Raw genomic sequence first — 23,401 nt, 5'->3', positions numbered from 1 at the left:
CTATACCTCCTTCTCCATGCCATGCTGCATCATACAACCGTTGTAATGCAGCCTCCCTTGTGGCGCCACCTACTTTTCATCTCCGACTCCTGCCTTCCCAGACGCTGGTTGTTCCTCAGTGGGCAGTTGTTGGGTCCTAGCGATTCAGCCCAGTATTCAGAAATGCATCTTAACTTGAAGCGCATGCTTGACTTGATAAAACCCGCCATGGTTTCTCAGTGGCTATGGTATTAGGCTGCTGAGCATAAGGTCGCGGGATAGAATCCCGGCCACCGCAGCCGCATTTCGGTAGGGGCGAAATGCGAAAACAACCGTGTACTTAGATTTAGGTGCCCGTCAAAGCACCCAAGGTGGTCGAAATTTCGGGAGTCCCCTATGGCGTGCCTCGTAATCAGAAAGTGGTTTTGGCGCGTATAACCCCACAGTTTGATTTAATTTTTATTTGATATCAATGAGACCTGGTACGATCGTACCCTAGGCGCTCATCGGGTTTGCTATGGCGAGCTCATGACAGGCATTGTTTAAAGTCAAACGTGGCCTTCAACTTAAGATGCAATAAAGAATACGGGCAAATCCTCGAATCATGTTATAGTGCATGGAAGCCAAAAATGTAGAATGGTGCTAGTCTTGCGGCGGCTCTTGCAAAGGCATTAGAGACAGTTGACAAGCCCCTTACTGATGAACGAGCATATTTATTTAGGTATGCGTTCAAGACTGCTCACTGTGAAGACGCAGTGGGATCACTCTAGCAAGTGCCGATGGTCAAAGCTTGTTGTTTCCGCATATTTTTGAAGCTGCGATGTAGGCTTAAGAGAAATTAAACAGTGCCAGTGGACTTTGCAAAAGCAAAGTCTGAAAGACGTCACCATCAACGCTCTTCAATATATTCTGAATTTAACCTGTCTGTCACTAAAGCATCGACATTGTTCTATAGGGCAACGACCTCTTCAATGTAGCCTATAAATGCCTAACTAAAACGTTCTGTCCAATGGCGCCAAGTTTCCTTGGCGTACAACTTTCACATGATGGGGCGAAAGAAAAGGCGACCCTAAAAGGTCACGTCCGTGTCTTTTTCGTTTTATTTATACTGCAGCTTTGCTGAATAACGAAGTGCCAGTCGTTGGCATCGCAATCAATCCATTATATACAGGGGGTTCTTCGCGGCTATGTGGAGTGTAGTAAGCTAGAACCATTGGATGTAATGCTTGAGCACAGTGTATGATATTGAAGTTCTAGAGTACATGCGTTGTGTAGCCTCTACTACATCCACCAAATGTAGGAGATTTGACCGAGAGCTGTGGCTTAGGATCTATGTGACCGCCACCATGATCAGCAGCACTGAAGCTGGTGCTACTAGAAAGGCAAGACGAAGAACGCGGGAGCTGTGTGTGAGTGCATTTGGGCATGTATGCTTAGGACTGGGGCTTGCTGGCGGGAGCCGCGGCGCCACGCTGTTCCCACATTTGCGTTGCTAACGTGCGGCGCAGGCTACGTTCCGTGACGAACAAAGCTCATGGAAAAGGCGGGCGGTGCTAGTTTTCTAGCCAGAAGCTCTCTTCTCAATCCCTGGTGCGCGAGCGTCTATGCAGTGGGTGTCCCACCTCCGGTGTCTGCTGAGGAGCGCTTCCACCTCCTCCTGTGGCGCCGTCATAGAAGTCGGCGTGGGACCCGGGATCGCCGCGGTCTCCTACGCTCTGTTGCAGCTCACTGCGCCGCCGTTGGAGAATGAAACTGCCGTCGCTGGGGACAACCCCGACGCAATAGCGCCGACACAGCCTCCTGGAGCAGCTACACTCCTAGGTAGTACATGGTGTTGCCTTCCCCACAGTCGGCTCGGTAGGGCGTTTTGTACAGTGTCCAGTGATCCGGTGAGTTCTCGAGAGCTCGAGGTCAGTTGCTAGCGGTAGCAGCGGTGACTCCGTTCGAGCGACGATCATGATTATCTGCGATATTCCCCTCCTGTGAGCGGGCTGCAGTACTTTCCGGTGACCTGCAGCACGCACTCGTCAGAGCGAGGTTTCGGACAAAGACTGGACTAGATGTGTCTGCGGGAATGGTTTAGGGCCTTGGGGTTCCTGCAGAAGTTCCACTAGCAGGATTCGTGGCCACTTTGTGTGCCGCATTCCCTGGAGGTGTGCGCCAGGGTAACCAGCCAAGTTTAGTTGCCTTCGGGTTCCTCCAACACCTTCGCGGCTTGGAAGTAGCCGGCTCCATGGACCCTCATTTGGTGACGCCGTATACGAAGTTTACCCGCTCGTGAGGGTATTCTACCACAGATGCAAACTACCGTGGCCGAGTGTCATCGTTGCCTTTGCAGAATGCAATATAGAAGCAATATGAGAATGCCACCATGATCACCAACATTGGTGTCCGTGCTAGAAGAGGAAGAAGATGAAGAACGCGCGAGCCGTTGCTAGAAGATTTTGGGCACGTATGGTCGAGACCAGGTCCTACTGCCAATATTTTGGTGTCGCGCCGTTCCTACATAACGCAGGCTGCAGAGAGTGGCATCTAAGCTCGCTATTCAAGGGCTGAAGCCAGCAGTTAGCGGCAATGCTTGCAACTGCACTGTGCTCCTGTGCTTCAACATCAAGTAAGGAAGAGTGGCATACAATTTGCAAGGAACACCTCTTCGGATTCTTGTTTAAGTTTCTTCGCGCTTTATATGAGACGTGTTAGCTCACAATTGAGTAGACATGTGACCGGGTGCTTTCACGTGATGAAGACCTACCGGGGCCATGTTTTTTTTTATGTTTCAGTCATACGAGTGTATGGTACAACCAGTGCATAACGAGGTAAGTACACCTCCTCATAATGAACTGTCAGCAAATTTAGCTATTTGTAACCAATCTAAACATTACGTCAAAATCAGTGATAAGCCTAAATACATAATGACACTATCAATTTCTTTATCGGTAACGAAACGGTTGCCTTACTACACTTATGAACATTACATTAGAGAGTATCAAAGCATGGACTGAATGAATTTCACTAGTTATTATGCAACAAAATACAGCGGCTGTAATTTTGCACTTTCAGAATCAGATTGTTTTTCCAGAGCACAGATTACGCACAGCTATCGCGGCCGCGGAAATGGTAGAAACCATGAGAACTCTGGGAGTATTTTTTTCATTGTACTATGTTATGGTCACCTCAAATTATTATTCCCATAACTAATCTTTCCAAATGTATCAGTATATTTGCAATAATCCGTTCGTTTCTTCCAGTTTTTGCTCAGCTAAGGCTTTATAACAGCGTGTTTTGCCACATGTCAAACACTCTTTCTTGGTATGGGGAAATACAACGACGACCAATATTAGTCAGACATACACATATAAAAAACTATTAACTGCATAGGTAATGACGACTGCTATGTCCAAACTGGTGATTGTCAAACCGTATAACAAGGTCGCAATTCACGAACTCTACGAGTAATACCTATGAGTAAGAAATAAGCCGTCACTCTATAGTAATAACAGCGCTTACGTTAATATATTTGGTCTGGAAACATATGCTATTCTATACCGTACTGGTCACGAACAACGGTGGATCACTCCAAGCTTAAGAACACACTTTGGTCGATTAATGATACAGTTCACTGCTCCTGTGTTATAAAATTATTTACACCAAAGAACAATAACGATTGAACAACGTCGCTCACGTGATTCTGGGGAAGAACGTTTATTGTGAAAAGAGATGCAACGCTAATTTAGGCTTTAAGGAAAGGGTCTCAGTATTTTGTAGTTTGTATATACGGCATTAGTGTTCTCTCATATTATGACCTGTATTTTGGAAAACTTCCTCACGCTTTGTTATGTTCAATGAACTCGCCCTTACGTCCTGGTTGCTTTCCATGCATCAGGGAGGCTCGGGTTCTCCTCAAATGGCAAGCGCCACTTTTCTCCAGACGCTACCTGCATCCTTGAGGTTAAAGTAAATTTGAATTTGAACGAAATGTAGCGCACGCATCTTCCTAACTTGTACTTGCTCCGCGAATATAAGTTCCAATTTAGGCGCAATAATGCAGCACTAAATGCGACAATACTTGATGCAAAATGCACAGATTGTATACTTGATATTGCGCCTCGTGTAGTGGCTTTTGTGGGTGCAGCAGTTGCCTCATTAGAATGGTGCTCTCCTGTCCACAGAGTTCGATACATTACACTCGCCTGAACTTGACCAAGGAGCACATGAATGCAGCGGACAAGGCCATGGTGAGCGTTACATTCAGTCACAAAAATCGAATATCACCGTACGAGATATTCGTTATCACGAAGAAGCATTCCCCTGTCTGCCAGTCAGTGGTGGATTCATGAACTAGACTAAGGTACGAGGGTCATTTTCTTTAGCTGGCACTAAACCAGTAATATTTTATTGACTCGCACTTCAACTGAAAATCATCTTCTACTATGCGCGCAGATATTTGAACCTGGTTTTGTTTTAGCTCGAACAGATTTTTTTAAGTTCACTCGAGAAATATGGCACGCTCATGACTTTTTCGCTCAAAACGTGGAAAAGATGCGAAATACTGACATAAGAAAAACAAACGTTCAGGTGCGTATCTGAAAGATCCACTCATTACCTTCCTAATTATACACTTTCAGGCACGCGTGCCAACTGCTGAATTCAAGGTCAGCAGAGGTGAAGTCGTTTATGCCTAATAAAAATATTAACATCAGCACCACTGTAAGTTTACGCCTTCGGAACTTCTGCTCGAATGGTTTGTCACACCAGTTCACAAAGCCTACAAGCGATAAAGCAAAGCTTTGTTTACATTTTTTTTTGGGGGGGGGGAATCCTATCTGGACAAAAATATGATCATTATCATCAGCCTATTTTTAGTGCCACCTCTAATTACATCTGTCTTGCCCTAGCTGGCCTCTAACATGCACCTGCAAATTTCCTAATTTCCTCACACCACCTGATTTGCTGGCATACTCGACAGCGCTGCCCTTCTCTTGGCACCAATTCAGCAAGTCTTACGGTCCACCGGTTATCTACGCTACGCATTACATGGCCTCCCCAATTCCGGTTTGTTTCTCTCAAGGTCAGCTGCAATATTACGTATCTCGATTTGCTCTCAGATCCACACCTCTCTTTGCCTGTTTCTTAAAGTTACCCCTCACATTTTTCTTCGCATCGTTCTTTGCTCGGTCATAGTTGTTCTGCCAATTCTTCGTTAACCTCCAAGTTTCAGCGCGACGTCTTCGCACTAGTAGAATACAATGATTTCCACAAAGGTGTCCTAGTCTTCGTCATCTTGCGGAGGCGGGTCGGTGGGGCGCGAAACAGGCAGTCGGAAATCACCGTTTGCATCCGTACTTGTAGAACACGGAGACGTACATTTCTTTCAGTCTAAGGCTCAATCGCTCTAGGCGACCTGAGATCCTGTAACATTTTGAGCTAAAGCTACAGGTGATTGTCGCTGTCGACATGAAAGGGCTAGCCTGATATTTTAGGTCAAACAATTAAGGCCAAACAGCCCGTATAGTGTCAAATCACTATTTTTCCGTCGCAGAATAATCGACTTCCGCTTTCGATATTGAACGACTAGCATAAGGTATGACACTTTTGTTCATGTATTTTCTTCGTAATATCACTGCACCAATGTTTACGCTACTTTCGTTGTTATGGATATCTGTATGTGCATCTTTGTTCAAGTGGGCGAATTTCGGTGGTAAGCGCAGGCGCCGTTTAAGCTCTCGGAATACTTCGGCGTGGGGACCTTGCCCATTAAACTCGACGTCTCATTTGGTGAGATGGGCCAATGGTTTGGTGATGCGAAAAAGTCACTGACAGAGCGCCTATACCAGGCAAGATTCCAATGACTGTGAGTGCTGCTTTCTTGTCGAAGAGCTGGGGAAATTTCCTTATTGCAACTGTTTTAAATGGGTCAAGAAGGAGTCACGACTTGCTGATGACGTGCCTCAGTAGTATGAGCCATCACTAGTGCGAAGCAACTTATGGTTACCCTTCCGTGGATTTTTCTTTTTTGTCAACAAATGAGCCTGTGCAAAAACTCAGCTACCGAATATCATGCGAAATTACCTAATCCTATGCAAACGATTACCATCTGATCACGTGAACATGTATTTTCAGTAGAACGGTTAGAACGGTTATCAATAAGCACTACTTTCAAAATCAGTAGACTCAGAGGGAGATGATAACGAGATATGTTTTTGCTTCCTCATGGTTGTATGAGCCATTGCATAAGTGAGTCTGACGTGACAAACAAATTTCACATTGGGTAGGCACAGAAGGGCTCACACATTCAGTAGAGGTGATACGAGATCGTGTGCGTACCTATATTCAAGATGACAACCGATCAGGGCAATGAATGTTTTAGTACCTTTGTTAGAAATTCTGTGTCACCTCAGTGTCGTGTCCTAAACAGGTACCGAATACTAAAACGATCAATTTCGGCGATGCTACCTCCTTGGCCACGCCTTCGCCATCGGTACACACTGAATCCTTTTCTTTAGCGAAATCGGATCAGCTGATTGCCTGGTTGAGCGCTTCGTCATTCGATTTTAGAGCGCAGCTCTTTGGCGTCCGTTCCTGGGTTTCGCGTCATCGTCGGCGTTGTCGTCGGCCTCGTAACCAGCTCCGCCCCCCTTTCATCCCCCCAGCGCTAGCAGCGACCGACTGATACCACTGGATGCCGCTGACGCCGCTAGAGAGTCAAGATAACGTGACTGCATAGAACACCGTCGCCGCCATGCAGAAAGAGGAGGAAAGGGTCCCCCCCCCCCCTGTTCTTGTGTGGCGGATAGGGTGCTCTTCAGTTGCCGACGCGCCGGTTATTTCACGTAGGCCCCGGCACGTCGACGAATACGTGACCACCTTCCCACGGCTAGACCTGGTTCTTAGCGCTGCGGAAGCGAGGGTATCATATTGTTTGTGTCGGCATCGGCGGCGTTGTCCCTGAAACCAACTCCGCAGCTGGGGTTGACTCACTATCGGCGTCAGCGGCATCAGTCAGTCGCTGCTATCTCTTCCCTCCTCCCTTTATCGTGTTGTCCGCTTGCTGCGCGCGCTTCTGCCCCCATCGTTTGCCGCTGGGTGTACACGCCGCCCCCCTCCCCCCTCTTCCTGCGAGTCTCCGGTTGTCAAAGCGCCGGCTCCAACTTAATTCCTTTCTTCGCTCCTCCTCCAATGCAACCCCTGTGCGGTGGCAATCAGAGAGCCAGATCGGTGGCGGCGGATCTGTATATGTGCACCGCCCGAGCCGAAATTGCCGCTGCCGTTCGCCCTGTGCGGTGGCAATCAGAGAGCCAGATCGGTGGCGGCGGATCTGTATATGTGCACCGCCCGAGCCGAAATTGCCGCTGCCGTTCGCCACTGCGAAATTATCTGCCAGTTCTTTCTGAGCCATGAGCGAGACGACCGATGGAAGTCCTCCGTCTGCTGCTGCTGCTGCTGCTGCTGCTAAACGAGCTGCCAGAGCAGAGGCCCAGCGCCGTCGCCGTCAGAATCCAGAGGTGCGTGCCGCCGAAGCAGAAGCTTACCGTCGCCGCCGTCGAGATGATCCAGGAGTACGCGTCGCCGAAGCAGAGGCTAAGCGCCGCCGCCGAGAAGACCCTGCCGTTCGTGCTGCCGAAGCGGAGGCTCATCGCCGCCGTCGAGAGCAACCAGCAGTAAGCGAGGCTGAAGCAGAAGCTCATCGCCGCCGCCGAGAAGACCTTGCAGTTCGCGCCGCCGAAGCGGAGGCTCATCGCCGCCGTCGAGAGCAACCAGCAGTAAGCGAGGCTGAAGCAGAAGCTCATCGCCGCCGCCGAGAAGACCCTGCCGTTCGCACCGCCGAAGCGGAGGCTCATCGCCGCCGTCGAGAGCAACCAGCAGTAAGCGAGGCTGAAGCAGAAGCTCATCGCCGTCGCAGAGAAGACTCTACCGTTCGCGCGGCCGAGGCCGAGGCCAAACGCAAACAAAGGCTCGCAAACAGTCAGGAACAGCTTATTTGCTGCGCTCAAATTTCGCATTAGGAAGTAACGTAATCGTCGGTAATTTTTTCTCATCCAGACAATCCAGCTCGCGCCTGAGGTCGTTACTATCGCCTAAGTGGATGGTTTCCGAATACGTCCCCAGCTTTGCTAGCCATCAGCCTCCGCAGAATGGAATGGCTCATGATTTACACAACTCGAAGCTGCACTTTTCCGGGTTCAGGGTAAGGCCGGCTGACCTATTGCCTCAAGAACGATTCCAAGCCGCTAAAGGTGATGCCGAAGCTTAGGCAAAGACAATGACGTCATTCAAGTAGATGACGTCTGGCACTTAAGGCCTTCCAAAACCATGTTCCTCACGCTGCTGGAATATACCAGGTGCCGAGCAAAGTCCAAACGGCATGACCTTGAATTCTTAGAGGCCATTCGTTGCAATAAAGGCAGTCTTTTGTTTTGCCCTCTTGCCGACGCCGATCTTGCAGTAGCCAGTCGTTACATCCATGAAAGAAATATATTTTGCGTTACAGAGCGTGCCCAATCCGTTCTTCCTCTGTGGGAGGAGGTATACGTCCTTATAAGTGAACTTCTTAAGGGGAGAATAACGAACTGAGAACGCAGACTTCCATCCTTCTGGTTCCCCAAGACAACATGATATGCCCATGAACTATTTGATGGCTGAATAATTTGTTCAAGAAACTTTTCATTGACTTGCGAGTTCATAGCTTCTCGTTGACGCGTCCATACATTGTACTGGTTGTGAGGCAGTGGTGGGTCGCGTTCTTCGGTCATAATGCGATGTATAGTACTCGGTGATTGTCGAATCTTTGATAATGCAGCAACGAATTCTTTGTGCCGGGGTGTAGAAGACTTAGAAGCTTTACTTGTTGATTCAGGCAAGGCATGTATTCCTGTCTAAAGCTGGTTTGGGAACAATGGTTTTCTAAATAGATAAATAGGAATATGAAAGGAACACCGTATCACTACCCTCCAAAATTTCCTCGATTTACGCGATCGTCCTGCCTTTGTTCATGCGCTTCTGCTCTTGGCTGACTATTTTCACCATCACTGTCGCTTTCATTCATGCAGTCAATGGATACGTTTTGCGGTGGAAATTTCATGGTCGAGCAGTAGATGTTGGTCACAATAAGTGACACCTTCTACGGCAGCGAATGTTTCGCAACCGATGGAAATAATAATGCTGGAGGGAGGAGATATGCTAACTTGATCTTTGAGCACACGTAAGGCATCGTGACTCGGAGTGCTCTCCAGTGGTATTGCGTGGTCTCTGGTTAGCGTTATCGACTTAAACTTCAGGTACATAACTGCACCGTATTGGTTCAGGAATACTACACTGAGAATTACGTCTCGTGAGCACTGTCGGAGAATAACGAAGGTCTCAGAAGAGGTTCAGTCGCGAACGGTAATTCTTGTCGTGCAGATTCCAGTCGGCGTTATCAGGGGTCCTGCAGCTGTCCGGATTTTATGGCCATTCCACGCCTTCTTGACTTTCTTCAACATCGCGGCAGTTGATCCACTGACGATAGAATAGCCAGCTCCTGTTTCTAGAAGAGCTGCGACTTCGTGGCCATCGGGAAGCACGTCATGGCCGGTGATTCATTGTCTTGCACTGCAGGTAAATGGTTGCTTCAGGTCACGGCTGCATTGCTTTTTCCTAGTGATATTATCTCGAGTCCTGAAGTATTCTATCGTGAGTGTTTTGATTGTGTTTTATTCTGGTCGGCGACGTTTTGATGCTACGTCATCAATATGGGCCTTGCAAGGGCGTGTTAGATTGTGGAGTATCTCCGGCGCTTTTACGGACAATAACCTAACTTCCAGTGGCTTCCGCTTTTAGTTCTCAGGGTAAGGGCTGATGGACCGGCTGTGAGATGGGCCAGTGTGTCACCGGCGCTTCCGTGACACATATCGTCATGCCAATGGGGTTTCCGTCGAGGTCCGCACTCAGTGCTTACGATGTAGTAAGCAATCTGACGTGATTGTTTGCATTGCATCAGGCGCGGTGAGTTGGCGGCGAACCATTGTACGCTGTTCTCGTAGTATGAGCATCGGCGGTAGACGTGCCCCGTTTCTCCGCAGTGACAGTGCAGCAAGTTGTCGTCCAAATACGTCATACGTCTGTCTTCGGTGCGCTGCGTTGGCGGATATGCCGTAGAGCCGCCGGCGGTGCAAGGCGGCTACTGGCGACAGAATTGCTGCGAGGCATGACGTGGTTGCGGTAGGGGCATGTGGCTGCGGGACGGAATGGCGTAGCGCATCCCTTCTGGCTAAGGCTGCAGTGGTTCAGAGAATCCTAGCGACTGCTTCATTTTCTCGCAGATTTTCGGCATTCGAAGTGACTTGAGACTTGCTTGATCGCCAACACTGATTAGGCTCCTCCCGAACGACCGCTCCGAAAGTAGCGCACAAGTCGGCGGTACCCAGTGATTGAACTTCCGTGTAGTTTGCTGTTATTGGGCGGCGGTTGTATTCCCTTTACACATTTCCTGTTTTCTCGCGATGTTGGTAGCCGCAAAAGAAAACTCTTCGGCGGTCTTCACTAGATTTCGCACAATTCTGGCGAAAGGTTCTTGGTTCCCACAACGCAGGACTAAGCGCAGTTTCTTCTCCTTGGGGAGGTCCGGGTCGGCATGGCGGAAAAGTTGGGTGATCTCTTCCGTAAAAATGACGTTCTCGCTAGGCAGCTGCTCTCGGAATTCCATTAGAACTTCAGTCCATTATTTTCGCACAAAGCTGCTAAAGATCCTTGCTGTAGAACAGGTCCCCCGTTGTAATTTCGTACTCTGGTTTCTCGATCCATGTCTCCCCGGCATCAACCAAGGAGCACAAGTGGCGCAGCTAGTCCTCTGAGTTCGAATTGTTCAAGATTGAAACAGTTTGGAATGTCTCGAGCAAGCTTTCCGCATCGTTGACTGAAGCTCCGCGAAAGCTAAGTGCTTCTTCAAATTCTTGCTTTCCAAAAGAAGTTTGGTAGTTGGCAGGACTTAAACGTGCGGTCTGCAGCTTGACAGAGGCCCGGACACCATATTTGAGGCATGGCTAGACCTCGACGTGCATGTCGAAAAAACGGTTTATATACAGAACAAAACTGAAAAACATTATATATATATATATATATATATATATATATATATATATATATATATATATATATATATATATATATATATATATATATATGACTGAAGGGGCTGCAACGCCCCTTCAGTCATAGTGCCAGTGTGACTTGGTTAAGGTATTTATGGTCATCTAGGTAGAAGTCGGTGCTCCGGGGGCAGCTTTCGTAGCCTGTGGCTAGCCGAGCGTTCCAAAACAATGCTCGTGTTATTTTCTTGGTGTGGATTAGAAGGGGACGTCCTGTACCTGAACGCGAAATCACGTCCACGTAATGCCACGTTGTAAGTGACGGTGAAGAACGCAGTAGCGGAAACTCTGAATCACGAAACTAACTCTTTATTGGGCGAAGTTGGGCCCAGCACAAGTTACACTCAAGACAGACCGATAATAGCGCGCACACTTGACTTGTGCTATATATAGGTGATTTCAATCGCCCAGACAATGTGTGGCAGAATATAACTTCGTTTATCGAGTCTAACTTGCACGTCACGTGCCTGCGAATTATTGTGATTTATCATAACTTACAAGAGGTTGTCAAACACCCGACACACATTCAAGGAGTGTCGGCAACGATTCTTAATCTCGTGTTTGTTATTGGATCCATTGAAAATATTGCTGTCATGTTTCAACCTGCCATTTCTTACCATGAACGCGTGTATTTCGCATGCTCGTTGAATTCGTGTCATGTCAGTGAAAACAAGAGAATTACTAATAGAGATTTTTGAAATATGCGTTGATAAAGTTCGAGGCTATGCTACTGCTGCACTGTGGGACATAATAAAATGGTGGTTAATCAGTGTCATAAACAAACAGTTTCTCCTTGGACATCAATACAAGTATTGTACTTTAAAGGAAGAGTTGAGCGCTTATAACGGAAATTTACTTCACTTGATGCAATCCAAGAAATCAGAAGTGTCGAGCGGGCATGCAAAGCGTTGGTGCTTCCAGCATGCGCTGCCAAATTTTATTCGCTCTTCACCACAACAATTGTGGGCCTTTCTGAGAAAACAGAACAAGGCAGTTTGCCCTATTGTACACGAGGGGGTATTATGAACGAAAATGTATTTATTTCAGAATACTGCAGGCCATTGCTTGGCCCAAGCAGGAATGAATTTACATTTGTACTTAACCAAGGGAACAAAATTTATACACTATTAGCAGCACAGGGATACCAAATGACTAAACCATGAGAATAAAATTATTCAGCACAATAGGCACAATATTGCGAAATATTTTCATGATAACTGCAACCGCGTTTTTTAAACTGTGATAGTAATACACTACATAACCGTACGCCATGCAATTGAGCACTTGACGTTGCGTCATTATTAGGTGTTTCAATGCTACTCTACATTAATACTAAATCCTAAATCTTCCACAGGTCCGCAAGGTATACCTAAAGTATTTTTGGGAGGCGTGCCGAAACATTAGCACGCATTATAGTTTTTGTATTTTAGGCGTTCTTGTCTTCAGTTTCCCGGCCTAGAGATTGACTCTTGGCACGGGTTGCATCTGTCCTGAAAAGAGGTGATGCCACGCTAGTAAAATGTTATCTCCCTATATTACTACCTTCATCGTGTTGCGAATTACTTGAACACATCATAGCCAATTAAAATAAATAAATTTCTACGTCATTACAACATACTTTGCTCTTGCAAACATTTTTTTCGCGAGGCTTTTTCTACTATCACACAGTTACCAAATGTTATGCACGATTTCACAAGTGGTCTATACGTCCGGACAAATTGATGTAAGATTTTTAGATTTCAGGAAAGCGTTTGATCTTGTATCTCATGTGAACCATATTAATGCACTAGAATAAATGTACTTTTTAACATGCCTATTCAATTAGGTGGCTGCTTATCTAACTAAAGGCATGCAGTTCATTTCAAATAATGACCACTCACCCAACGAACTTCCAGTATCATCTGGAGTGCTCGGCCCTTCTCTATTCATGGTATACATCGACGACATTAGAAATGGAATGAATTCCCCTGTCCTAATTAGATTTGAGGACGCTTGTGCACTGTATAATAAAATTAAATGCCATGAAGATCGAGTAGTACCGAACAGCCATTTCCAAAGTATTATTTCTTGGTGGCGTTGGCGGAGCATAGAAGCAAATGTGAGAAAAGCAGTCTATTCGTCAATTATTGAAAAAAGAATAAAATAAAATAAAACTGTCCTTTGTCTACAAAGTGTGTTCCGAGCTCCTTATGAAAGTAAGGGAGTACAAGTGCTTGGCAATCACACTAACCAACAAACTCATCTGGAGTACTGGCATTTATAGCATATGTACCTCTTCGCTCAGGAAACTGCTTTATGAGAGCTAAGCTGAAACATACACCCCCTGGTACTAGGTTAACAGCTTTTACATTACTATTTCCTCCTAAACGCGAATACGCCAGCATTGTTAGGGATCCCTATACAACAACTAACAGCGGCACTCTTGAAATGATACCGCGTGAAGCTGTCAGATTCATCTATTTTAAATATCGCACAAGTGACTCTCCCTCTAGTTTAATGACACAGCATACCATTGAGGCTCTTCAATTACGAATACAAACAAAAAGACTAAAATTTCTGTTGTCGGTCAAACAATATATCTTGTCTATATACCCAGACCCTTATTTGAAGCCACTTACAGCACCTACAACACGGCATCGTCACGGTGACACTTTAACACCTCATCAGCCACGGACTAGTTTTTTTCAAATATTCCTTCTCTGCACACACCAGAACAGATTGGACGAACCTACCGTTTTCACACTTATCTAATTTGGCTGTTTATAACACATATTTATTTGACATCACTGGCAATAATTTACTGCGAATTTATAACCACACTTATCAATTTTCTTGTGTTCGGTTATCCTGTGTCTCATCAGCTGCAGTCACGGCTTCGTAAGTGTTTTTTTTTTTGCGTATCGGCGTGTGCAACACGATTTTGAGAATTTTGTTGCGTTGAGCTTAAGTGCGTAAACAGCACTGCATATCTCTGTGTCGATTGCTGCGTCTCGTTGTCCTTGCGTTTGATATTGCTATGTGTTAATAATTGTACGGTTCCTGCCTCTTTGCTTTTCATTTTTCTCCTCTTACATTTACTGCTGCTCTTTGTTGCTGGGTAATGTTGTCACATACTAATATTTTTACGCGTTTATTTGCTATATTTTCATGTGTTTAAGCCCTTCCTACTTCGGCGCTCTTCCGGGCCTGCAGTGCTCTGTTGATAAATGGGATCTGTGGTTCAGAAGCCGCGGCTACTTACAGGTGGCTCACTGAACCTTCGACCGTAATTATTGAAGCTCGCATAAGTTCAAGAATTTGTAGTGTCGTCCAGCCTTAGTACGAATCCGCAGCAGCGGGATTCGGCTCCGTAGAGCACGCGTAGGCTGCGCCGTACTCTTAATTAGAGTAAAACTACGTAATAAGAGTACACAGGATACTCGTAATAAGAGTATTCTGTGCACCAATACTCCCTTCGTGCAAATAATTTCATTGCACGAGGCCCGGCGATAACATCGACAACAAATAGCCCCACAGATAACATTCAAGAAGCTTCACATAAAGAAAGGCATACCGCGCCATGATCAATATCATTTAACGTGTGCTATGTGATGAGACGCGGTCACGGGATAAGCAAGTATGTGTGTAAAGATGAATAACCTGGAGGAATTCTTTATCGTTAATCTAAGTGTGCGAAGCACACATTGAAGAAGCACAATCAGCAAAAATAAAAAAAAATAGCTGAAACATTTTTTGCTAATAGAGCAAAAACACAAGAGTGGAAACTGGAAGCGGGCTACACCCCACGCCTGCTGTGTTTGAAATTTGTACAGAAAGCTCTCTTTATATCTGAGCCATAGGGGTACATTTTATTTGCTTAGTATCGGGTGCGGGTTCCCACTGCAGCAAGATATATTGCATTCGCCTGTCTTCGTTGACCGTGCTTTTAAAGGAAAGCGAGTCGCGTGCCAAAGTTGTCCCCATCCTGTATTGCTGGTCTGACAAATGACACTTGTTGCATTTTATGCAGCCATGACCGAAGACAATTACGCAGGAACTTCGTACATAATACCGAAGCTACGCAAGAAAAATATACCCTTGCCGTGTTGCCTGTAGGCAGGGTTCGTCTATAAAAACGCTGGTATTCTGCTACCATTCTGTCCTATTTATTAGTCAATAATAACTGTTTGGGAGCTTTTACACCACATCACTTAATTAAACTTCGACAAAAATTTACTTACAGGTTGTGACTGACTATTGTTTCGCAAACTATTTTTTGCATTGTTTCTTGTAACCTATTTTTGAAATGTAATTATAATATAATATATAATATAATATATAATATATAATAGATATACTATAAGAAATAAAACATAATTTTTGCGTTAAGGCGCTAGAGCTCATCGGTGATGATGTGATTTTCAGACGAAAACAGTAAATGATATTGAGGTTCTTGCGTTCACGCACTGCACACATTCCTTATTTTTAATATTGGAGAGTGTTAGCAGAGACAACAATCATGCAATAAATGTCTATCATAAAAAGAAAATATTTCCTTGTTAGCTCAAATGTTGCTCGCTTTCGACTTTCTACATTTACCGTTACGTTAGTAGTGGCTATTAGGATAATCAATGTTGTGCCACAATTACATGCTGCATTGCTTTCACTTCTTTCAGGCTTGTGCTTGGAAGGTTGTTGGTAACTCCACTACGTACATTCAAGCGCTCGACGATGCTGCTGCATTTGTACGCCACGCTGCTTTGAGCTTTGGGTGGACCTGAACGAATAAATTCGCGCGTAGAAAGTACGCTCCACTTGTTGCACTTGTTCAGTCTGTTTGCACAACATTACGTCACAGTTAAGTTTCATAGTTGTGAACGGGATAAATGCCGCCAACGAACAGTGCACAGATGAAACGTTTATAGCAGAATTAGTATGACCTCGCATGATACTGACATCGGCATGCCATTATGGCACAACCATTTTAAAACAATTATGGTGTTTACGTGCCAAATCCAAAATCTGATATTGAGGCACACCGTACTGGGGACACCAGATGAATTTTGATACCCTGGGGTTCTATAACGTGCACTTAAATCTAAGCACACGGGTGTTTTTGCGTTTCCTTCCTATTGAAATGCGGCGGTTGTGGTCGGGATTCCATCTTTCGGCCTCATGCTTAGCAGCCCAACAAAGCCACTGAGCAACCACGGTGGGTCAACAGAAAAATTTTATTTACATTTAACAGCCAAGCTTTATTGAACCATGTGCCGAAGTCTATCCACAGATATCTGGTTGCTTTCCTGATGTACAACGTAAGTTGCTTTATCTCTATATAGTGTACTGACAATGTAATCAACAGTTGGCTATCAAAAAAAAATCCCAGGCAGGAGTACAGGACTCTACAAAAAGACATGACTTGTTGCTATGTGTCAGTAGTATGGCAACAGTGGTTCTCCACGTACTAGTACGTTTTTATTCTAGTGGTAATTGAAGACTTGATGCCCCTCTTCGCAAAGCTTCTACCACTTTTCACTTAATACGTGAATCAGGTACTTCGAGTTCACTGATGTGAAGCTCTTGTCTTTTGTACAGACCATTTCCCTGTCCTGGGTTACCTTCGAAGTTTTTCCTACATTCTGCATGTGGCACAACCTCACATATTGACTCTCGGGCTTTCCTCTGAACACGCTTCCGAATTTTCACAGAAACACCCAGTGTTACCGAATATATAACTGCAAGTGGTGGCATTTTGGCTCTCCCATTTTGAACAAACAATTTTCCTCAAGGCGGTATTCCAGTAGGTAGCCACGCGTGTATCTGAAGCGTAGCACCAGCTCTTATCTCTTGACTGCACTGCAGTGAAAAGCGGCAAAATGTGAACATTCAGAAAAGTGCACGGCACCACGTCGAGTACGCAACATACTCAACTACTGCTATTTCAGGCGACTATAAGTTGGGTCGTTTGCTCAGCGCTTCCCGGCACGTGCAGACTGCAGCTCCGACAACGCGACACCACCTCGACTTGCGTTGGTTCTCACAGCGCCGTATCCAGACCAGACCCTCGCTCACATCTGGCGACAGTGATTAGGGACTACGACGGACACCACCAGAAGAGGACTTAAAAAAATTGGAGGATGCTTAAGCTTCGCCTTCAAGAGCGGAACGCGATAGCATTGTCGCACCCCGTTCGCACTGCCCACTCATTCGCTCGGCGTGCTGTTTAGTCACACAGACATAGCCGCGACGCGTCATGAAGGCGGACGTGATCATGGGGCTGACGCCTCGATGAGATCGTCTTCTATCTCGCTTGGGAGCACCACGCAGACGCATGACTCCTCGCCAGCAGCACGGCACAAATCGCAGGGGACGCTTTCCCACCAGACGCGCTACGGCGCAAGGATCACGTCAGAGGCGTCCCGCATTGGACGCTGCACCTTAGGAATCTCGCTGTGATCGGAAAGAGGAGCCGCGTCACCTAAACACGAGGGTTCGAGTGACGCACACTGGAAGTAAGAAGGGGAGAGAGCGAGAAAACTTATTAAACGAAATGGTATTGCGGCATCCTCAAACCGGGGGCGAGTGGCACACCATCTGTCGGGGCAGCGCCGTACATTGCGAGGAGGGTTCTTCTGTGTTTGCCGCAAGATGGCTCTGTGTGTGCGTCAAGCGCAGAAGAAATGTCGCGGAAACGTGCTTCGCTACTCGTTTAACTGCGATTTCTGTAATATACATGCTCATAATTACCGATACGCACCGCAGTACAACTTACTACGGCTCGTTTTTAAGGCAACACCGTATTCACTAGAGGCGTTTTTGTAAAGCTTTGAACCGTCGAACTCATGGCTGAGTGGTAGCGTCTCCGCCTCACACTCCGGGGACCCTAGTTCGATTCCCACACAGCTCTTCCTGCAAGTTCTTTTTATTTATGAATTGACTTCCGCCATTTATCGCTCACGGCCTACGCCGCCGCCGCTGACGACACCAGCTTTTCTGCGACCCGAGCTCCTTCACGCTGTCGCGTTAAAACCAGCCAGCAAGCGTCTACTTCGGGCACGGCACCGCCTCAAGTATGCAACGTACTCAACTACTGCTATTGCAGGTGACCGTAATAATAACCGAAGAGTGCTCTCGAACACTCAGTCAGACCCATTAGCGAGTTTGGACTTGACAACGTGAAGCTATGAGGCAACACGTCGTCGAAATGCTGGCCGACGACAGCATCCAGCAGTCGAAAAGCCCGTGGGCATCTCCTGTTGTCTTACTGAAGAAAAAGGACGGAATCCTACGTTTTGGCGTCGATTATCCTCGGCTGGACAAAATCACTAATAAGGGCGTGTACCCCTCCAATGCATAGACGACGCACTGGATCGGCTCTGCAACATTAAATACTTTCAGTACATGGACCTCAAGTCTAGCTGCTGGCACACAGAAGTCGACGAGAGAGATCGTGAAAACATCGCCTTAATCACGCCAGACAGCCTCTACGAGTTCAAGGCCATGCCATTGGCACTGTGCTCGGTGCCTGCAACGTTCGAGCGCGTCATGGACACGGTGTTAGCAGGACTGAGGTGGCAGACCTGTCTTGCTTACTTCGATGACGTCGTCGTTCTCGCCAGAAATTTCGACAACCACCTTAGGCGGCTCGCGACAGTAACACAAGTCAGCAAGTCATCAGGGTTTACTTTCAAGCCGGAAAAGTGCAGTTTCGCTTACGATGAGCTGCTGTTCCTTGACCACGTCATCAGCAAATCTGGATTCCGCCGCAGAAGAGAGCTGCCATCGCCCAGTTCCCGCAGCCTATCAACAAGATGGCTGCGCCTAGATTTCTTGGCACGTGTGCTTACTGCAGGCACTTTGTCAGAGTCTTTTCACGCATCGCTGAGGCACTGACACATCTAACTAAACGTGATGTCGAGTTCAAGTGGGAAACACCGCTAGCCGACGCACTTCAAGAACTCAAACGACGTATGCAGTCGCGGCCAGTACTTGCGCACTTCGACGAGGATGCCGATACCGAAACCCACACTGACACGAGTAGCCTAGGCCTCGGTGCCGTCCTAGTCCAGAGAAAAGTGGACTGGAACGTTTGAAAGCTTACGCTAGCCGGTCGCTGTCAAAAGTGGAAGGGAATCACACTGCGACTAAAAAGGAATGCAATGCCATCGTTTGGGCCACAGCAAAATTTTGCCTTTGCCTATATGGCAGGCCATTTAACGTCGTCAGCGAACATCACAAGTTGTGCTGGTTGCGAATTTAAAGGATGCTTCAGCACGGCGGGCGCGGTGGAGCCTCAGGCTTGAAGAACACGCCATCACTGCAACCTACAAGTCTGGACAAAACCACTCTGACGCTTTTTGCCTATCGCGCGCCCCCTTTGACCCACTGCCGCAAGATGAGACCAGGGATGGCGTCCTTACGCACGTAACCTTCGCTTACAACATAGCGGTGCACGAAACAAAGCAGATAATGCCGTTCAATCTGGTTTACGGCAGCAACCCGACGACGACTCACGATGCCATGCTGCCACACGTCACTGACGAAGACAATCTTGACGTTGCGACCTCTGTCCAGCGCGCCGAAGACGCCCGACAGCTCGCCCGCCTACGGATCACGAACCAGCAGAGAATCGACAGCCGGCACTACAACCTTGGACGACGCTACGTCGAGTATCGTCGGGTGCCGCATTTAGGTTTGGACCCCAATACACCGACGAGCACTTAGCGAGAGGCTGTTATGCCGCTATTTCGGAGCCTACAAGATAATCCGACGCATTGGTCGCACTCGACTATGAGGTCGTACCAGTCGGCATTTCGCTATTACAGCGGCGCCGCTCACGACCTGAAATAGTCCACATTGTGCGCCTTAAGCCGTTCTACCAGCGATAATGAAATTTGGGACTTTGCGTAACTGACCTTTGGACTTTCGTTTTTTAAGCCTCTGTTACATTGTACTTTGGTTCTTTTCGTTGTTTCGTTACTTTTGTTTAATAAGTGTCCTTTTGTATTTCGCTCACTTACGCTTTTAGCATCGGGATGATGCTTTATAAAAGGGGGGTATTGACACGTGTACTCGTTTATCTTCATCGGGTCACGTACCGCGTTTCACCGCCTAACAAATGTTATCGCACAGCACAGGACGAGCCTGCATGTATCGGAAGTTTCTCGAAGGTTATCGATGGTTCTATCCGCTGTCTGTTGTCATCGAACCTTGTGTAATCTTATTTCAGCGCACCACGCGAACAGTGTAGAATTTTCTGGAACACATGCGGGTCCCAGCGATTACTCTGGAACCTTCGATGACTGATGTATAAAACCCGACGCGCTTGACCCGCTGATCATATTTTCGACGATCACCGACTGGGTTCACCATTATCGGTGTTCTTTGAGTGTAGCCTGCTTTTTAGGCACAAGTTCGCCCAATAAAACGCTACTTTCGTCAATCATATTTTGGCTGCCTTCTTCACCATCACTACCACGTGACAATATAATTGCGACTTCAATAAAATGTTTTCACCAGACTTATGAACAAACTCTTCTACAAATAAAAAAGCCCGTCTTTGAAAGGAGGCTTGACAAGAAAAATAAAGTGGGAAGCTTTCCCGCCCATAGAAATCGACGATATGTGAAGCAGTAGGGGAAGCCTGAATTATGGGGTTTTACGTGCCAAAACCACTTTCTGATTACGAGGCACGCCGTAGTGGAGGACTCCAGAAATTTCGACCACCTGGGGTTCATTTACGTGCACCTAAATGTAAGCACAGGGGTGTTTTCGCATTTCGCCCCCATCGAAATGTGGCCGTCGTGATCGGGATTCGATCCCCAACGTCGTGCTCAGCAGCCTAACACCATAGCCACTGAGCAACCACGGCGGGTTCTGGGTACGCCTACCAAGGTAACGAAATGACCATGAGAGCACCAAGACGTAGGTGCTTGTTTCACGGCCTACATGATATGCATTTCATGACATTCCAGTCATGACATATTATTTATGTTTGTAATACGCTCTGCTCATACTATGCCAGTTTACGTTCCTACCAAGTGAACAAAACCACCATGAGAGCCCCAAGACATCGGCGGCCGTTTTATGACCTACATGACGCGCATAATGATAGACATTCATGTCATGACCTGTTTTTTATGTTCGTCATACACTCTCGTAATACTATGCCAATTTTCATACACACCAAGATTAAACCGGCTTTTTCATGACCTATATGACACGCATGTCTTGACAGGCATGTCATGACCTATAATTTATGTTGGTCATGTACTCTTGTGACAGTATGCCAGTTTGGTACATACCAAGACCTAGGCGGCTGCTTCATGGACTTTACGACAGGCATGCCATGACCTTTCACTTGTGTTCGTCATACACTGTTGTGATATTATGGCAATTTTGGCACATATAAAATTAATGAAGCGACCAAGAGAGCACCAAGGCGCAGGAGGTTGTTTCATTACATAGATGTCACGCGTGCCACGATATTCATGCACTGACCTATCATTTATGTTCGTCATACGCTCTTGTCACACTATGCCAACTTTCGTACATACCAAGACGTAGGTGGCTACTGCATGACCTCCATCAACACGCATGTCATGCCATGTCATGACTTATCATAGATGTTCGTCATATACCCTTGTCTTACTATACCAATTTCGACACATACCAAGTTAACGAAACGACCATGAGAGCGCCAAGACGAAAGCGGATAGATAGATAGATAGATAGATAGATAGATAGATAGATAGATAGATAGATAGATAGATAGATAGATAGATAGATAGATAGATAGATAGATAGATAGATAGATAGATAGATAGATAGATAGATAGATAGATAGATAGATAGATAGATAGATAGATAGATAGATAGATAGATAGATAGATAGATAGATAGATAGATAGATAGATAGATAGATAGATAGATAGATAGATAGATAGATAGATAGATAGATAGATAGATAGATAGATAGATAGATAGATAGATAGATAGATAGATAGATAGATAGATAGATAGATAGATAGATAGATAGATAGATAGATAGATAGATAGATAGATCCTACTGCAACAGCATTATCCAACGCCTTTGTGGAACTGCTTCTGCACCAAATGCCAAATTACGTCGACAATTGCGAGTAATTAAGCTTGATAGCGATGTGTTGTACCGCTACATTTACAACTCCGACGGACACCGCTGGGTACCTATTCTTCCACGTTTGATGCGCACACAAGTCTTTGAAGCCTTTCACGACGACCCATCTGCTGGCCATTTGGGTTTCCACAAAACATACCACCGCGTTAGGAGCCGTTTCTTTTGGCCAGGTATGTCTACCTTTGTGGCCAAGTACGTCGCTTCTTGCGTCCAGTGACTAAGGCGGTGAACTCGCAGCCAAATAATCATTCAGCTGGTACACATGCACAACGTGCGTTGGGACCCACGAGTCGGGCGGAGTGGTCTGGTAGTGCACAACACCAAGCTGATGCAATATTGTGTTCTTTTAAAAGCACTGGATGATAAACAAAATCTGTCAACCCACACACACACATAGTTTCTTGATTTACACCGGCTTGAGTGTCAGGTAGGGAGCCCCGTAGGTGGTACCGTTAGTTAGGAGAACTTGCCTCGCTCCTTGAAGCCACATGCTTGATTTTCAGTCTTCTTGACGAGGTGTTCAACTCGTTACAGTGGGCCTTAGAGATGCCGACGAGTGATATTGTAGGCTCCTGTCGATACAATCGATAGCTTCTTGTAGATTCTTGTTTCTAGTTGTACGTGCTCTGGTCCAGAGCCTGATGATGTCGGCGTAAAGGCCGCGGTATAGGTTCGGGATTGTGTTGAGTTGTTTTGGTAGCTTGATGACTGCGATGTTGAAAATGAAGAAATAAAGAAATAGATACCAAATGAATTGTTTATATGGTGCTCACTAAGGTGAAAACCGGTGTGACGTATATATCATACTTCTTATCCTAGTATGCGATGTTAGCTAAGGCTGAATGAAATAAAATTCAGCTACAGGGTTTGTGAAGCCATCAGCAACCTGCTTCCAGTGTTTAACGGTTTCTAGGTTGAAAATTTAGCTCTTCTAACATAGGCTCAATTTACTTCTCGTAACCAGTGAAGGTCTCACATGCACTTTGAGTGTGAAACGAACGTAATTCTAATCAGAAAATTCATTTTTTTTTGTCCGCAGATACCCCAATCGTGATTGCTTTTGTGGTATATAGTTATTTCTTCTTTATAGGAAGTTGTCTTTTTTCGTATGGTCTGATAAGGGGAGCCAATTGGGTAAGTGCGGGCTTTTTAATAAACTATA

At 46.2% G+C, this 23,401-nt stretch overlaps 1 long non-coding RNA gene across 1 annotated transcript; it reads left to right on the top strand.

Annotated features, from left to right (window-relative positions):
• The first annotated feature begins 2,405 nt into the window (after positions 1-2,405).
• Positions 2,406-15,888, top strand: LOC135910210 (uncharacterized). The gene is made up of 4 exons (XR_010566942.1): positions 2,406-2,593; positions 2,760-2,795; positions 4,149-4,214; positions 15,758-15,888. It is a non-coding gene; the product is annotated as an uncharacterized lncRNA (long non-coding RNA).
• The last annotated feature ends 7,513 nt before the right edge of the window (positions 15,889-23,401 follow it).

The sequence above is a fragment of the Dermacentor albipictus genome, chromosome 10 (genome assembly GCF_038994185.2).
Source record: "Dermacentor albipictus isolate Rhodes 1998 colony chromosome 10, USDA_Dalb.pri_finalv2, whole genome shotgun sequence".
Lineage (NCBI taxonomy): Eukaryota > Metazoa > Arthropoda > Arachnida > Ixodida > Ixodidae > Dermacentor > Dermacentor albipictus.
This window is presented reverse-complemented; position numbering and strand designations above follow the sequence as displayed.